Source organism: Cenococcum geophilum (assembly GCF_001692895.1).
Source record: "Cenococcum geophilum 1.58 unplaced genomic scaffold K441scaffold_8, whole genome shotgun sequence".
Classification (NCBI taxonomy): domain Eukaryota; kingdom Fungi; phylum Ascomycota; class Dothideomycetes; order Gloniales; family Gloniaceae; genus Cenococcum; species Cenococcum geophilum.
Window position 1 is genome coordinate 3,077,931 of NW_027137566.1, and position 20,434 is coordinate 3,098,364.

Consider the following 20,434-nt stretch of genomic DNA (forward strand, 5'->3'; position numbering starts at 1 on the left):
GGCGAGATTTATTAAAAACGTAAGCAAAATCCGCAAAACGGATATTGCGGATATCTAATTTATTTATTTATATAACGCGTTATTATTACTAAAAGTTTATATATTATTTTTAAGACTTAGGGCTTCTAAATGGTATAAATTTTATAATACGGCTATTACTTGGTCCTAATATTAATTTTATTAAAGTTAAAAAACGCGTTATTAAAAATATAAGCATATATTATATCTTATTAAATAGTCTGCTAATATTAATAAAACTATATAGATATGTAGATATCTACTACTTAAAGCAATTACAACACCTAGTAGGTGCTATAGTTAGGTCCTTCCTTAAAAATATCCTCTCTTAGCCTAGAGTGCCTTTACTACTGCTAGGCATTATATCCGCATAAAAAACCCACTATAGCTCTAAAGAAAATCACTAGATATAGGGGTTAGAAGCCTATAGTTAAATAGGAACGCTAATAGGTCTTATAGAGCTTATAAAAGCTAGATAATTATATATAGGAGGATTTTATGTCCCTAGTAGAGAGGTAGTTATAGAACATATAAGACGAGCTTCTGGCCTTATAGGAGGCAAGTAAAGATAAACAGTTAAGCGTAATAGATAGAGCTATTAAGCTTCTATATCCGTATAGCAGACGACCTAGTTAAATTAAGGTATTAAGACGGGTAATATATGGGCGGAGGGACTTGTTTTTAGCGGCGAAGACATTATAGGGTAAGAGTATAATAATATAGGTAATTCTATTACTAATTTAAGCTTCCGTTGCTATTATTATGTTGCCTCTAAATATAATTAAAGAGGAGCAGCTGTTAAAGATACGGGCTATCTTAGGAGTAAATCCTATATTTATATATGCGGAGGTAATAAAAGTATATATAAATATTCTAAAATATATTAAGGCGGGTTGGTTTACGCATATTCTAGTATTACTAGAGTTACTATTAAGTAAACGGTTCCACCATATCCTTACTTAGCCTGCTTTTCGCTCGCATATTTCCTTAGTTATAATTAATAAGTGTTATCTAGTTACTAACTAGGGTAAGAGCTTCCGGCCCTATTACGCATAGCTCTTTAAGGTTTAATTACTACTTGGTCTAATAGTACCGTAGTTTATATATACTGTAATACTTAATAAGGAGATGTATATAAAGGTGATAAAGCTAGTAGGGTTTTATTAGAGTATAATAGATCTTAAATAAACGGATATTAATTGGCCTAACCTAACTATTATTAGGGGCTATATTAAGAGAAGGGATAAGAATAATTATAAGGCACTGTTCTTTGTTATTAAAAAGGTATTTAAGGAGGCAGTAGTAGAGGAGGATTATATATCCGCGACCCTTAGTTAGATATTTATAGAGTCTAGTAAGATATCCGCATTATCTAGCTAAACGCCCGTAGCGCCTAGTAGGATATCCACTACCTCTATTTATTAATTAGTTGGGCAGATCTAAAATCTAGTAGGAGGTACTGTATAGCTAAAGGGACAAAAGGTTCTAAGTCCCGAATTAATTCCTAAGATAATTATCTTTCTTTATACTAAAAATTATATCTATAGGTATATAAATACTATCCATTTATAGCTTATAACTAAGGGCTATACTATTAAGTAGGCTAAAATAGCAGTACGGAGTTATTATGTGATATTATCCGAACGTAATAAGAGTAGGGAGTATTAAAATTTCTATATAGAAGACTTACCTACCCGTATTTTTATTATATCGGACGCCCTAGCCCATAGTGCGGATATTCTAGATATTATCCGTTTTATTATATACGGTTATTATTCCAATAAAAGCCTAAATATAATACTATAGCGATTTAGACGGGCCGCCTAACGCAATAGTATTACCGGATATATAATTATCCTTATTAAAGACTAGTATAAGGGCGCTCTTATAGATATTGTACTACTAAAGCAAAAGTCTTAAAAACCTACAGCCCCTCTGTTTACCCGACTTAGTTATGACTTTATTACTACTAGGATAGCGATATAGAAGGATAGGGTAGTGGATTTCGCCAGCGATCTAGCTTTATTTATTATAATTAATAGTAACGTTATCTTATAGGTATCTGCTTAGAAGGAAAAGGATTAAATACTTAATAAGAATATAATATTATTAGCCCTGCTAATTAAGTATATAGAAAAATAGAAAAGGGTAAAGATTAATATAGAGAAACGGGCGGTACTTCTAGATATATTATATAAGCTTACGAATAAAGCTACTAGATGTCTATATAATATTCTACTTAAGCTATATAAGGAGACGAGTCCGTTATCTAGAGGTTTATACTATTACTTTAATTATAATAATTCGTTATAGGCTTATAAGGAGTATAATATTGTCGCATTATATACTAGGAATATTATAAAGAGTAAGTACTTAAAGGATTTATTTATAAGTGTTAAAAAGTGGATTAAAGGATGGCTTAATATAATATACTAGGATGTAGTTTAAAGTCTAATTTCCAGTTATATTATATCCAACAATTAAATCTATATACTCTATATCTAACCTCCGCTAACCTATAAGGGCCTTAAGCGGATATTACCTAAATAGGATTATAGCTTCCTAGGAGATAAAGTAGACGCACTTATCTACTTTATTTATAAGGAAGAAACGTAATATTTTAGCTATAGTATTTTATAGGCTGCGTTATAATCTAGTAGACGTGTTGCTGTATCTAAAGGTGCTAGGAGTACTAGCCTTAATTAACCGTTGTAAACCGAAATATTATAGCCCTTATAGCGTAGCATTAGGTCTTAGCCCTTAGAGTAATCCGGATATTAAAGCTTATAGCGCAGTATTAAATCTAAATCCTTAGGGTAGTCTAAGTATTAAAGCTTATAGTATAATATTAAGTCTTAACTTTTAAATAAGCCTAGGGTTTAATATTTATAATATAGCACTAGATCTCTAATTATAAAAAATTCTAAAGTTTAAGATCTATAGTATAGTACTAGTTCCTAGGTAGTAGGAAATCTAGAAATTTAGAATTTATAACATAGTATTAGATCTCCACTCCTAGAGAATTCTAAGGCTTAGGATTTAAGTTATAATACTAAATCTCCGCTCCTAGAAAACTTTAAGGCTTAGGGTTTGCAGGCTAATACTTAATCTCTACCCTCTAAACTGGGTGTAGTTAAGAATTCGCGTACTAGTACTTAATCCCCACCTTCTAAATTAGGTGCGGCTTAGAATTTATAGTCTAATATTTAATCTCCGCTCTTTAAACTAGGTGTAGCTTAAAACCTACGGCCTAATGCTTAATCTCCGCCCTCGGTTTTAGATATAACGCAGCTTTAGTAGGTTAGTATTTAATATTTCTTAGCGTTTTACTTATTTATTAACTTAACTAAGACTAGGGTAGAACTCTAATTAATATCCAGGTGTTAAGTATTAATCTTTATATACGCATTTAAATAGTCTATTAGATTCTTATCTAAAGAGATACTAGGGTTAGTACTAAAAGCTCCTAAAACCCGTAGAACCTATATTATATTAACTATTTAGTTTAAGTGTCTTATAATCCTCTTAACCAGATATTATCCGTTCTTCTTAGGCTACTATACCTTAAGCCTTTTAGCTAATATTAGATCTACCTTATAGTAAAAGAAAATAAAAGAACGTATTTACGCACTTTAAAAGTAAGAAATCCGCTCACTAAGTAAACCTAATATCCGCTTATAACCCTTCTCTAGCACCTTAATTAAGCGGTAATTCTATATTAATATTACTTTATAAATTAACTAGACGGCGCCTACTTACTTTAATTAGTAGTAACTTAACTATAAAGGATTTACGCGTTATAAATAAGCGTATAAAAGGCAGTTGATATTTACTAAGATAAGTTACTATAACAGTAATTATTTGTTAGTAAGCTAATTTGATAAAATCTATAGCGCGGATATTTACCTTTAATTAACCTCCGCACCTTCTACCTTACAGCATTACACCATAAACTTTATTATTGTTGTTTTATCTACTATCTATTAGCATACTACTATCTATAATATCTTCTTTTATACCTCTAAATACGTCCAACAGCTATTTAGTTAAGGAACTTAATACGCGCGATATTAATAATAAAATAATTAAGGACGCTTTTAAGGACGCTCTTTCTTTTACTAATCCTTTAGAATCTCTACCTAAAGAGTAAGCTTTCTAATACTAAATTATGCCTACAGCTAATATAATTTTAGGAAATATATACTAAAGCACTCTTTATCAGATCTAGTAGAGCACTATAATAAGGTTATTACAAAATCCGCCGGAAATCCGCTTACCTCTTTACTGCCTACCTCTTTACCGCCTACTTCTTTACCACTTACCTCTTCGCCGCCTGCCTTTAAGCCGCTTATTTCTTTATTGCCTACTACTTTTAAGAAGTTTAATCCTTATCGTACTTCTACTTCTCTTAAAAGGTAGGCTAATAAAATTACTGCGTAAAATTTTTAGTATAAGATAGCCTTTAAATCGTATATGTTAACTATACTCTTTTAATATCTTATCTACTAATTTACCTCTTATAGTAACCTAATAGAAATATTAGAGATTTTAGATAATAATAAAGAGAATAATCTTAATAACGCCGACTCTCCTAAAAGCCCTTCTCTATCCTCTTATAATCTCTACAGCCCTTATAAGCTCCGCAGTATATAGATAGCCTAAGCTATAGCGTTAGATATTAATACAAACAAGTACCTTCCTATTTAAGTGCCGTTAGTAAATAAATAGTATACCCTAAAAGCTAGTGTTTAGGAGAATATAAAGGAAGCTCGCTAGCGGATATATACCTATATTTAGAATATTAAAGGTAGCTTTAGTATACTATACAATCCGCTATACGCTCTATACGTTAAGTAAGACTATAAATATCGCGTTTATAAGCAGAACTCTAGGCTATATTTTAGAGGTATATACTTAAGATGTCGTTTAAGTAGTAGGTTATATAAAAAGGTATATGCTAATAGTATACTATTATTCTATTAGCTAATACGTATATAGGATAGTTTGCTAAAACTAGAGCCGGTTACACCTTAGCGCAAAAAATATACGTAATTAGCTTCTGCTAATAGTCTAGCTGGAATGCCTACTAAGAAGGTATAATATCCGCATTTTAACAATATAGATATTACTAATATTCGCATAGCTTTATACCCGCACTATTCCCCCTTTAGAGACCTCCCCTTCCCCTAAAACTCTTACTTATAGTAATATACGCAGCTATAGGGGCACCCGTTCTACCGCTATTCCTTCTACTTTTTTACTAATTCCTAGTACGCCTAATACTACTTCTAGTACTACTACTGCTCCCGTTAGTACGGAAAATATTAGGGTGTATTTAGTAATTACTATTTCCGTATATATTAATATAGTTTATAAATAGGTAACTAAAATAGCAAAAGATGTTCGGGCTATAGATCACTAGTTAAGTAAGCTTAAAGATTCTCTAAGTAAGATAAAGGATAGGCTTACGTTTATAAGGTATGGTATTATAGTACTTATACGCAACGCTAGGTTGCTAGATATAGAATTTAAGTAGATGCTGGTTAGCTATTACTATAGGTTAGCTATTACTGTGGGTTAACTATTATTACAGATCTAGAGTAATAAAATAGTAGCTCTTACCTCTCTGCTACTATATATATAGGAATTAAGTCTCTACCTTATATTTTATAGATATAATTAATATTATAATATCTATATAAGCTAAAATAAAGATATCTATATAAGCTAAGATAAAGATATCTATATAAGCTAAGATAAAGATATTTATATATCTAACCGTTAATAACTACTAAGGTAAGTTACTATAGTAGTAATTATTTGTTAGCAAGCTAATTTAATAAAATAGGTAGCATAGATATTTACCTTTAATTAACCTCTATACCTCTTCTTCCTTTATTAACCTTCTACCTTATAGTACCGCACCGTAAAATTTATTATTATTATTCCATCTACTATCCCTTAGCATTCTTTTATCTACAATGCCTTTATTTATACCTATAAATGATATTAATGCGAATAATAGTAGCTAGGTAGTTAAAGAGCTTAATATGCGCGAAATAAATAAGGATGCTATTAAGCACGCCATAACTGCTCTTACTAAGCCTTTAGACTCTGTTTCTAAAGAGTAAGTATTCTAATACTAAATTATGCCTATAGCTAATGTAATTATAGAAAATATATACTAAAGCGCTCTTTGCAGAATTTAGTAGATAATAATAATATAAATAGAACGAAATCCGCTAAAAATCCGCGTACCTTTTCGCTGCCTGTCTTTCCGTTACCTGCATCTTTGCTATAGGCTACTTTACTATCTACTTCTTCGCCATCCGCCTCTCTACTACTACTACCTAATGCTTTTAAAAGGAGGCTTAATAAGGCTTATTTATCTTCTTTTCTTAAAAAGTAGGCTAAAAAGGCTGCTAATACAAATCTAAAAGCTAAAATAGCCATTAAATCGTATATATTAGTTATACTGTTTTAATATCTTATCTACTAATTTACCTTTTATAGTGGCCTAAACGTTTATAAGGTTTCTTTAAATAGTAAATCTTTAGACAGCGGCAAAAATAAAGGTCTTAATAACGCCGACTCTTATAATCTCCGCAGCCCTCGCAATCTCTATAGCCCTTATATTCTCCGCAGTACTATAAATATAAATAAGCGCCTTCTTATCTAAGTGCCGTTGGCAAATAAATAGTATACTCTAAAAGCTAGTATTTAGGAGAATATAAAGGAAAGTTGCCAGCGGATATTAATACACGTCTAGAATATTAAGGGTAGCTTTAGTAAGCTGCGTAACCCGCTATATACTTTATACGAGAAGTATAGCCACAAATGTCGCGTTTATAGGAAGAACTCTAGGCCTTATTTTAGGGGTGCGTGCTTAAGATATTATATAGGTAGTAGGTTATATAAAAAGGTATATGCTAATAGTATACTATTATTCTGTTAGCTAATATATATATAGAAAAGTTTATTAAATCTAGAGCCGGCTATACCTTAGCGTAAAAAACGTATAAAGTTAGCTTCTGCTAATAGTCTAGCTAAAACGCCTACTAAGAAGGTATAATATCCGTGTATTAATAATACGGATATTACTAATATCCGTATAGCTTTATTTTTACACTATCCCTACCTACGCCACTATGCCTCCCCTTACTAAGACCTTCCCTCCTATTAAGACTTCTACTTATAGTAGTATACGCGGTTATAAAGGCACCCGCTCTACTACTACTCCTTTAACTCCTTTATTAATTACTAGCACGCCAGGTACTACTATTACTACTACCGCTTTTACTAGCATGGAATCTGTTAGGGTATATTTAGCAATTACTATTTCTACGCGCGTTAATATAGTTTATAAATAGGTAACTAATATAGCGAAAGATGTTCGAGCTATAGACCGCCGGTTAAATAAGTTTAGAGATTCTCTAAGTAAGATAAAGGATAAGCTTGCGTTTCTAAGGCGTAGTGTTATTATACTTATATATAATACTAGGCTACTAAATATTAAATAAGTAGATATAAGTTAGCTATTACTATAGGTTAGCTGTTATTGCGGGTTTATAATAATAAAATAATAGCTTTTACCTTTTTGCTACTATATACGTAGGAATTAAGTCTCCACCTTATATTTAATAGATATACTTAATTAATATTATAATATCCGTATAAGCTAAGGTAAAGATATCCGCATAAGCTAAGATAAAAATATTTATATATCTACACCATAAAATAGCTAACTGCTATATTATATACTACACACTAAGAAGATTATACGCTAGCTAAAATTAATATTAATAAAAAGAACTCGCTTAATATATTAAGATAGAGATATACTATAAGCCTAAGTATTTAAAAGTCCTTTAATATATTATCTATAGTCTTATTAAATCCGTCCTTATAAGGGTTATATAGTAAACCATTAATATAAGACATCCGCATATTAAAATTAGTAATACTACCCTATAAGAGCCGCTCTAATCTAAGTTAAAGAATAGTAGGTGCCTTAAACCTAACGTTCTATATACGCTAACGTATAATAAAAGTATATCCGTAATTAAAACAATATATTACTATTACTTTTAGCATTTATTAAGCAACTTATACACTAACTATTATATATATTAGTAGAGGTATAGGCGTAATATTAGGATAACAAACTATATAAATATATTTAGTAGCTTCTTCTAGTACCTTTATATTCTTATTAGCGTTACTAAAGCTGTATATAAGGGAATTAAATAGTAAACCGGCTGCAGTTAATAGAAAGGCGTTAAATATATTTACGCCGTCCTTTATAAGTTTCTTATATCCACGCTATAGAAGTAAAGGAGCCTTAAAATCCGCTAAGCGCCGCGTATATTATATAATTAAATTCTTCCTAATCTAATCTGTAAGATAGCGGATATCTAGCGCTAGAGACTTAGTTATATATTTACTGTTTATACGCTTACTAAATATACGCTTAAAAATATTACGGAGTAGGCTAGTATAACTTATTATAAGAACACTCTACTTAAATAGCTTATCTATACTAAACGTTAAATTCCCACACGTCTAAATTAACTCCTTAAGTTAGAGATTTAGCAGTTTATTAAGGCGATCCGTCTTAAAGAAGCTATCTAGCCGCCCTTAGAGGTTAACTAAACTATTGGCAAGAATAGCCCGTTAAAGCACTAGATTATAAGCGCTTATTTTAACTAGTTGCTATAAGATTAGCATATTATATATATAGTTCTTTAATAAGCTTTTAGTAAAGTATAAGTAAAGGCAGGGGATTATACGCTTTAGTAATCCGATATCTATATACTTAATAGCGTATTTTAGAAGCTTGTAAGTATTAATAACCTATAGGAACCGGATATAATTAAAGAACTTTATATTATAGTTATTAGCGGCGGAGCTTAATATATCCGTAGAGGACGACGTCGCTGCTAGCTAATGTGCGTTGGCAGATAGCTTTAAATAATTAGACGTATGCTAATTTGTATTACGGCATACATCTCTTAAAAAAGCCGCTATATAGATATCCTTAATATACTCTAGAAATTGCTACGGAGATAGGTTTTATATATATTACTCGGCCTTACTATCTACCTTAATATTATACTTTTTGTGGATATAGAGTAGAAATAATATAATAATATAAGTATTAAAGCTTTAGAGGATTAGCTCTTCCATATAATAAAATAGGGCCTTTTCCTTAAAAATATTACGCCGCCTTAGGTAGTTTATATAGGTATAAAGCGCTAAAAACTGCTGCGCGGCTTCCTTACCCCTATAGAACGTACGCATAACTATATATAGGAAGTTTAATCGCATATGCTATAGCCCTAGAATAGGCAATACCTACTTATAGCTATTATACGCACCTTCTGCCTTAACCCGCTCCTCTTTATATAATTAGATAAGCTTTATAGTTTTCTAATCTCTATATACTAAGAAAAGCCAATTATTAAAAGCGGTTTTATAATTATACTATAGTTATTCTAAGAAGATATTCTCTATTACGTAATAGTTACCGTTAATAAAAGCCTTACTATTTAGAATAGGTCCTAGAGTTATATACTCTGTCCTTTTATAAGGGAGAATATTAACCGCTAGTATACGCGGATATTTAATATCTGCGTTAGAGTTAAATATACTATTAACCGCAGTAGGATATGTATATTAGATAGCGTCCGTAATAAAACTTATAGATATCCGCTTCTAGAGGTTATTAAACCTATTTTTAGCTGTATAAATAACCTTATCTAGGCTAAGTTAATGGGTGTTATTTAATATTAACTGCTTAAGGCCCCCTTTAGGCATGCATACTCCACGTAAAATCTTTTCTATAGTATAGGAAGTAAACTTACTAGTCTTGCCGATAACCTAATATTAAGTCTTTTAGTAATAGTTAAAGTTATTATAGATAATATAGATATTATTATAAATAGATAGAGACTTAATTAGTTTCTTAAGGGTTATTAGCGCTAGAAGGGCTAGTAGAATTAATAGGACCTTCTTTAGAATATTTGGCTAGCTTAAGCTTTTTAGCGTTAAGAGCCTTATAACTATTAATTAGACTAAGGCTATATAAAAAAGATAGCATATAGCGCTTTATACTAAGTGCCTAAAGATATAGACTAAGTAGATGGGTAAAACTATTTATAGAGTTTTGGGCAAACCTTAGGAGGAATATAGAGGCAATTATAACTATACGTCCGCCATACGGATCTTAACTATATTCCTCTTTATTTAGTGTAGATATTCTCTTAATAAGCCGGAATAGTAGCGGACTATACTACTAAATAAACTTAGCTGTATTCTTAAGGTTAATATCCTAAAACTTTATATCTGGAGTCTATGTGTTAAAGGGGCCGTATTATAATTATAGTTAGTAAAGCTCTTTCTAGATATAGCGGATAGTATAGGTTATTAGCGTTATATAAATATTAGCCCTATTAATAAGTTCTTCTTATATTTCTTTATCCTCTAGTAAAGAAATAAGCAGGTCCCCTACTTTCTTCTTCTTTCTATTACCTTTATACCCGTTCTTACTTTCTAAGTACTTAAAGACTAGCCTATAAAAAGACCAGCCCTATTAATATAGAAGGTCCTTAATAATATTAACCTTCTCTTCCTTTAATATCTTTGTCTAACTAGTAGATGGAATATCTACTAAAATATCCACTAGAATATCCGCTAGCTATAGAGAGGGCTAGTAGTATAGGCGTAAGCGTTTAGCGTTAGTATTTACTATGTGACTTAATAGTGCGGAGGTAGAATTAGGGCCTCTACGGTAATAAATTCCTCTTAATATTACGCGTGTATAAGGGGCTAAAGATCTTATAACTTATAGAGTAGGCTTTTCTTTATAATTTAGTATAATTTTTATATTAATAGGTATTGTGGGAGGGTAGATTAATTTTATTAAAGTTAAGGAGGTCTTCTTATATAAATAGTGTTTAGGTTTTCTATAAATCTCGCTAAAGGGCCTTAGACTAAGAAAACAATTACTATCCTAAATTAGCTTAGCGGACGGTGCGGATATTCCTATATCCGTAATCGATTTCTTAGTCTAAGCTTCTAAGGTAAGAGGATTGTAAGGATCGCAGTACTTTACCTTAGAAGCTTAAACTAAGAAATTGATTACAGATATAGGAATATCCGCACCGTTTACTAAGCTAATTTAGAACGGTAATTGTTTTCTTAGTTTAAGGCCCTTTGGCGAGATTTATAGAAAACCTAAATACTATTTATATAAGAAAACCTTCTTAACTTTAACAAAATTAATTTACCCTCCTATAATACCTATTAATATAAAAATTATACTAAATTATAGAGAAAAGCCTACTCTATAAGTTATAAGATCTTTAGCCCCTTATATACACGCGACGTTAAAAGGAATTTATTGCTATAGAGGCCCTAATTTTACCTCCGTACTACTAAGTTACGTAGTAAATACTAACGCTAAACGCTTACGCCTATGCCGCTAGCCCTCTTTATAGCTAGCGGATATTCTAGTAGATATTCTAGCGGATATTTTATTTGCTAGTTGGATAAAGATATTAAAGAAAAAGAAGGTTAATATTATTAAGGACCTTTTATATTAATAGGGCTGGTTTTTTTATAGGCTAGTCTTTAAGTACTTAAAAAGTAAGAATGGGTATAGAGGTAATAGGAAAAAGAAGAAAGTAGGAGACCTACTTATTTCTTTACTAAAGGATAAGGAAATATAAAAAGAACTTATTAATAGGGCTAATATTTATATAACGCTAATAACCTATACTATCTGCTGTATTTAGAAAGAGCTTTGCCAACTATAATTATAACGCGGCCCCTTTAATATATAGACTCTAGATATAGAGTTTTAGGATATTAACCTTAAGAATGCGGCTAAGTTTATTTAATAGTACGGTTCGCTACTATTCTGGCTTATTAAGGGGATATCTATACTAAATAGAGAGGAACGTAGTTAAGATCCATATAGCGGATGTATAGTTATAGTTACCTTTATATTCCTCCTAGGGTTCGCCTAAAACTCTATAAATGGTTTTACCTGTCTACTTAGTTTATATCTTTAGGCGCTTAGTATAAAGCGCTATATGCTATCTTTTCTATATAGCCTTAGTCTAATTAATAGTTATAAGGCTCTTAACGCTAAAAAGCTTAAGCTAGCTAAACGTTCTAAGGAAGGTTCTATTAATTCTACTAGCCCTTTTAGCGCTAATAACCCTTAAGAAACTAATTAAGTCTCTGTCTATTTATAATAATATCTGTATTATTTATAATAACTTTAACTATTACTAAAAGACTTAATATTAGGTTATTAGTAAGACTAGCGAGTTTACTTTCTATACTATAGAAAAGATTTTACGCGGAGTATATATGCCTAAAGGGGGCCTTAAGCAGTTAATATTAAATAATATCCGTTAACTTAGCCTAAATAAGGTTATTAATATAGCTAAAAATAGGTTTAATAACCTCTAGAAGTAAATATCTATAAGTTTTATTACAAACGCTATCTAATACGCGTATCCTACTACGGTTAATGGTATATTTAACTCTAACGCGGATATTAAATATCCACGTATACTAGCGGTTAATATTCTCCCTTATAAAAGGATAAAGTATATAACTCTAGGACCTATTCTAGATAGTAAGGCTTCTATTAACGGCAACTATTATATAATAAAGAATATCTTTCTAGAATAACTATAGTATAATTATAAAACCGCTTTTAATAATTGGCTTTTCTTAGTATACAGAGATTAAAAAACTGTAAAGCTTATCTAATTATATAAAGAGGAGCGGGTTAAGGCGGAAGGTGCGTATAATAGCTATAAGTGGGTATTGCCTATTTTAGGGCTATGGTATATACAATTAAACTTCCTATATATAGTTATACGTACGTTCTATAGGGGTAAGAAAGCCGCGTAGTAGTTTTTAGCGCTTTATACCTATATAAACTACCTAGGGCGGCGTAATATTCCTAAGAAAAAGGCCCTATTTTATTATATAGAAGAGCTAATCCTCTAAAGCTTTAACGCTTATATTATTACGTTATTTCTACTCTATATCTATAAAAAGTATAACATTAAGGCAGATAGTAAGGCTAAGCGATATATATAAAACCTATCTCCGCAGTAATTTTTAAAGCATATTAAGGATATCCGTATAGCGGCTTTTTTAAGAAATATATACCGCAATGTAAATTAGCGCACGTCTAATTATTTAGAGCTATTTACTAACGCACGTTAGCTAGTAGCAATATTGTCCTCTATAGATATATTAAGCTCTACCGCTAATAACTATAATATAGAGTTCTTTAATTATATCCGGTTCCTATAGGTTATTAATACTTATAAGCTTCTAAAATACGCTATTAAGTATATGGATATTGGACTACTAAAGCGTATAATCCTTTGCCTTTGCTTATACTTTGCTAGAAGCTTATTAAAAAACTATATATATAATATACTAATCCTATAGCAACTAGTTAGAATAAGCGCTTATAATTTAGTGCTTTAACGGGCTATTTTTACTAATAGTTTAGTTAACCTCTAAGGACGGCTAGATAGCTTCTTTAAGACGGATCGCCTTAATAAACTACTAAATCTCTAATTTAAGGAGTTAATCTGGACGTGTAGGAATTTAATATTTAGTATAGATAAGCTATTTAAGTAAAGTGTTCTTATAATAAGTTATACTAGCCCGCTCTATAATATTTTTAAGTGTATATTTAGTAAGCGTATAAACAGTAAATATATAACTAAGTCTCTAGCGCTAGATATTCGCTATCTTATAAATTAGATTAGGAAGAATTTAATTATATAATATATGCGGCGCTTAGCGGATTTTAAGGCTCCTTTACTTCTATAGCGTGGATATAAGAAACTTATAAAGGACGGCGTAAATATATTTAACGCCTTTCTATTAACTATAGCCAGTTTACCATTTAATCCCCTTATATATAGCTTTAGTAACGCTAATAAGAATATAGAGGTACTAGGAGAAGCTGCTGAATATATTTATATAGTTTATTATCTTAATATTACGCCTATACCTCTACTAATATATATAATAGTTAGTGTATAAGTTGCTTAATAAATACTAAGAGTAACAGTAATGTATTATTTTAATTGCGGATATACTTCTATTATACGTCAGCGTATATAGGACGTTAGGTTTAAGGTATCTACTATTCTTTAACTTAGATTAGAGCGGCTTTTATAGGGTAGTATTACTGATTTTAATATATAGATGTCTTATATTAATGGTTTACTATATAACCCTTATAAGGACAAATTTAATAAGGCTACAGATAATATATCGGAGGACTTTTAAATGCTTAGGCTTATAGTATATCTCTATCTTAATATATTAAGCGAGTTCTTTTTATTAATATTAATTCTAGCTAGCGTATAATCTTCTTAGTGTGTAGTATATAATATAGCAGTTAGCTATTTTATAGTACGGATATATAAATATCTTTATCTTAGCTTATATAAATATCTTCACCTTAGCTTATACGGATATTATAATATTAATTAAGTATATCTATTAAATATAAAGCGGAGACTTAATTCCTATATATATAGTAGCAAAAAGGTAAAAGCTACTATTTTATTATTATAAACCCGTAATAATAGCCAACCTATAGCAATAGCCAACTTATATCTACTTATTTAATATCTAGTAACCTAGCATTGCGTATAAGTGCAATAATACCACGCCTTAAGAACGCAAGCTTATCCTTTATCTCACTTAGAGAATCTCTAAACTCGTTTAACCGGCGGTCTATAGCTTAAACATCTTTCGCTATATTAGTTACCCGTTTATAAACTATATTAATATATATAGAAATAGCAATTACTAAATACACCCTAACAGATTCCGTGCCAGCGAAAGCGGTAGTAGTAATAGCAGCACCCGGCATACTAGCAATTAGTAAAGGAGTTAAAGGAGCAGTAGTAAAGCGGGTGCCTCTATAACCGCGCATACTACTATAAGTAGGAGTCTTAATAGGAGGGGAGGTCTTAGTAGGGGAAGGTATAGTAGTGTAGGTGGGGATAGTATAAGAATAAAGCTATACGGATATCAGCAATATCCGTATTATTAATACGCAGATATTATACCTTCTTAGTAGGCGTTTTAGCTGGACTATTAGCAGAAGCTAACTTTACACGTTTTTTGCGCTAAGGTATAGCCAGCTTTAGATTTAGTAAACTTTTTTATACGTATATTAGCTAACAGAATAATAGTATACTATTAGCATGTACCTTTCCGCATAACCTACTACCTACATAATATCTTAAGCACGCACCCCTAAAATAAGGCCTAGAGTTCTTCCTATAAACGCGATATTTATAGCTATACTTCTTGCATAGAGCGTATAGTGGGTTACGCAGCTTACCAAAGCTACCCTTAATATTCTGGATGTGTATTAATATCCACTAGCAACTTTCCTTTATATTCTCCTAAATACTAGCTTTTAGAGTATACCATTTATTTATTAACGGCACTTAGATAGGAAGGCGCTTATTTATATTTGTGGTACTATAGAGAATATAAGGGCTGTGGAGATTGCGAGGGCTGCAGAGATTATAAGAGTCGGCGTTATTAAAACCTTTATCTTTGCCGCTATCTAAAGATTTGCTATTTAAAGAAACCTTATAAACATCTAGGCCACTATAAGAGGTAAATTAGTAGATAAGATATTAAAACAGTATAACTAATATATATAATTTAATGGCTATCTTAGCCTTCAGATTCGTATCAGCAGCCTTTTTAGCCTACTTTTTAAGAAAAGAAGATAAATAAGCCTTATTAAGCCTCCTTTTAAAAGCATTAGGTAGTAGTAGTAAAGAGGTAGATAGCAAAGAAGTGGATAGTAAAGTAGCCTATAGCAAAGATACAGGTAACGGAAAGGCAGGCAGTAAAAAGGTGCGTGGATTTTTAGCGGATTTCGCTCTATTTATATTATTATCGTCTACTAAATCCTATAAAGAGCGCTTTAGTATATATTTTCTATAATTATATTAGCTATAGGCATAATTTAGTATTAAAACGCTTACTCTTTAGGAATAGAGTCTAAAGGCTTAGTAAAAGTAGCTATGGCGTGCTTAACAGCATCCTTGTTTATTTTGTGTATATTAAGCTCCTTAACTACCTAGCCGCTATTATTTGCATTAATATTGTTTATAGGTATAAATAAAGGCATTATAGATAAAAGAATGCCAAGGGATAGTGGATAGAATAATAATAATGAATTTTATGGTGCGGTGCTGTAAGGTAAAAGGTTAGTAGAGGAAGAAAAGGTACGGAGGTTAATTAAAGGTAAATATCCACGCTACCTATTTTATTAAATTAGCTCACTAATAAATAATTACTACTATAGTAACTTACCTTAGTAGTCATTAACGGTTAGATATATAAATATCTTTATCTTAGCTTATACGGATATCTTTATCTTAGCTTATATAGATATTATAATATTAATTACATCTATAAAATATAAGGTAGAGACTTAATTCCTATATATATAGTAGCAGAGAGGTAAGAGCTACTATTTTATTACTCTAGACCTATAATAATAGTTAACCCGCAGTAATAACTAACCCGCAGTAATAGCTAACCGGTATCTACTTAAATTCTATATTTAGCAACCCGGCGTTATATATAAGTGCTATAATACTATACCTTATAAACGTAAGCCTATCCTTTATCTTACTTAAAGAATCTTTAAGCTTACTTAACTGGCGATCTATAGCCCAAACATCTTTTACTATCTTAGTTACCTATTTACAAACTATATTAACACGTATGGAAATAGTAATTACTAAATATACCCTAACATTTTCCGTACTAATAGGAGCGGTAGTAGTACTAAAAGCAGTACTAGGCGTGCTAGGAATTAGTAAAAAAGTAAAAGGAGTAGCGGCAGAATGGGTACCTCTATGGCTACATATATTACTACAAGTAAGAGTTTTAGAGGAAGGGGAGGTCTTTAGAGGGGGGATAGTGCGGGTATAAAGCTATATAGATATTAGCAATATCTATATTATTAAGATGTGGATATTATACCTTCTTAGTAGGCGTTTTAGCTAGACTACTAGCAGAAGCTAATTATGCACGTTTTTTACGCTAAGGTATAACCGGCTCTAGTCTTAGCAAACTATTCTATATACGTATTAGCTAATAGAATAATAGTATACTATTAGTATATACCTTTTCGCACAACCTACCACTTAAGCAACATCTTAAGTACATACCTCTAAAATGTGGCCTAGAGTTCTGCTTATAAACGCGACATTTATAGTCTTACTTAACGTATAAAACGCATAGCAGATCGCGTAGCATACTAGAGCTACCTTTAATATTCTAGACATAGGTATATATCTGCTAGCAAGCTTTCTTTATATTCTCCCAAGCACTAGCTTTTAGGGTATATTATTTATTTGCCAACGGCACTTAAATAGAAAGGCGCTCGTTCGTGTTAATATCTAACGCTATAGCTTAGGCCGTTTATATACTATAAAGCTTATAAGGGCTATAGAGATTATAAGAGGATAGAGAAGGGCTTTTAGGAGAGTTAGTATTATTAAGATTATTCTTTTTATTATTATCTAAAATCTCTAATATTTCTATTAGGTTACTATAAGAGGTAAATTAGTAGATAAGACACTAAAAGAGTATAGTTAATATATACGATTTAAAGGCTATCTTATACTAAAAATTTTGCGCAGTAATTCTATTAGCCTACCTTTTAAGAGAAGTAGAAGTACGATAAGGATTAAACTTCTTAGAAGTAGTAGGCGATAAAGAAATAAGCGGCTTAAAGGTAGGCGGCGAAGAGGTAAGCGGTAAAGAAGTAGGCGGTAAAGAGGTAGGCAGTAAAGAGGTAAGTGGATTTCTAGCGGATTTTATAATAACCTTATTATAGTGCTCTGCTAGATCCAATAAAGAGTGCTTTAGTATATATTTCCTGAAATTATATTAGCTATAGGCATAATTTAGTATTAGAAAGCTTACTCTTTAGGTAGAAATTCTAAAGGATTAGTAAAAGAAAGAGCGTCCTTAAAAGCGTCCTTAATTATTTTATTATTAACGTTATACGTATTAAGTTCCTTAACTAAATAGCTATTAGACGTATTTAGAGGTATAAAAGAAGACATTATAGATAGTAGTATACTAATAAATAGTAGATAAGACAACAATAATAAAGTTTGCGGTGTAATGCTGTAAGGTAAAAGGTGCGGAGGTTAATTAAAGGTAAATATCTACGCTATAAATTTTATTGAATTAGCTTACTAATAAATAATTACTATTATAGTGACTTACCTTAGTAAATATTAACTGCCTTTTATACGCTTATTTATAACACGCAAATCCTTTATAGTTAAGTTACTACTAATTAAAATAAGTGGGCGCCGTCTAGTTAACTTACGAAGTAATATTAATATAGAATTACCGCTTAATTAAGGTGCTGGAGAAGGGTTATAAGCGGATATTAAGTTTACTTAGTAAGCGAATTTCTTACTTTTAAAGTGCGCAGATACGTCCTTTTATTTTCTCTTACTATAAGGTAGATCTAATATTAGCTAAGAGGCTTAAGGTATAGTAGCCTAAGAAGAACGGATAATATCTGGTTAAGAAGATTATAAGATACTTAAACTAAATAGCTAATATAATATAGGTTCTACGGGTTTTAGGAGCTTTTAGTACTAACCCTAGTATCTCTTTAAATAAGAATCTAATAGACTATTTAAATGCGTATATAAAGATCGACACTTAATACCTAGATATTAATTAGAGCTCTACCCTAGTCTTAATTAAATTAATAAATAAATAGAACGCTAAGGAATATTAAATATTAACCTACTAAAGCTATATTATATCTAAAACTAAAGGCGGAGATTAAGCACTAGGCCGTAGGTTCTAAGCTACGCCTAGTTTAGAGAGCGGAGATTAAATATTAGACTATAAATTCTAAGCCGCACCTAATTTAGAAGGTAGGGATTAAGTATTAGTACGCAAATTCTTAACTGCGCCTAGTTTAGAGGGCGAAGATTAAGTATTAGCCTATAAACCCTAAGCCTTAGAGTTTTCTAGGAGCGGAGATTTAGTATTATAACTTAAATCCTAAGCCTTAAAATTCTCTAGGAGTGGAGATCTAATACTATATTGCGAATTCTAAATTTCCAGATTTCCTACTACCTGGGAACTAGTACTATACTACAGATCTTAAACTTTAGAATTTTTCGTAATTAGAGATCTAGTGCTATATTGCGAATATTAAACCCTAGGCTTATTTAAAAGTTAAGACTTAATATTGCACTATAAGCTCTAATACTTAGACTGCCCTAAGGATTTAGATTTAATACTGTGCTATAAGCTTTAATATCCGGATTGCTTTAAGGGCTAAGACCTAATGCTGCGCTATAAGGGCTGTAATACTTTAGTTTATAATAGTTAATTAAGGCTAGTACTCCTAGCACCTCTAAATATGGTAACACGTCTACTAGATTGCGACGCAGCCTATAAAATACTATAGCTAAAGTATTATATTTCTTCCTTACAAATAAAGCGGATAAGTGCATCTACTTTATCTCCTAGGAAGCTGTAATCCTATTTAGGCAATATCCGCTTAAGGCCCTTATAGGTTAGCGGAGGTTAGATATAAAGTATATAGATTTAATTATCGGATATAATATAACTAAAAATTAAACTCTAAACTACATCCTAGTATATTGTATTAAGCTATCCTTTAATCTACTTCTTAACACTTATAAATAGATCCTTTAAGTACTTACTCTTTGCAATATTCCTAGTATATAGTGCAATAATATTATACTCCTTATAAGCCTATAATAAATTATTATAATTAGAGTAATAGTATAGACCTCTAGATAATGGACTCGTCTCCTTATATAGCTTAAGTAGAATATTGCGTAGATATCTAGTAGCTTTATTTATAAGCTTATATAATATATCTAAAAGTACTACCCGTTTCTCTATATTAGTCTTTACCCTCTTCTATTTTTTTATATACTTAATTAGTAGGGCTAATAATATTATATTCTTATTAAGTATTTAATCCTCCTCCTCCCGAGTAGATACCTACGAGATAATATTACTATTAATTATAATAAATAAAGCTAGATCGCTGGCGAAATCCGCTACCCTATCCTCCTATATTGCTATCCTAGTAGTAATAAAGTCACGACTAAGTCGGGTAGATAGAGGGGCTATAGGTTTTTAAGACTTTTGCTTTAGCGGTATAATATCTATAAGAGCGCCCTTATACCAGTCTTTAATAAGGATAATTGCATATCTGGTAATACTATTACGTTAGGCGGCCCATCCGAATTACTATAGTATTATATTTAGGCTTTTATTAGGATAATAACTGTATATAATAGAA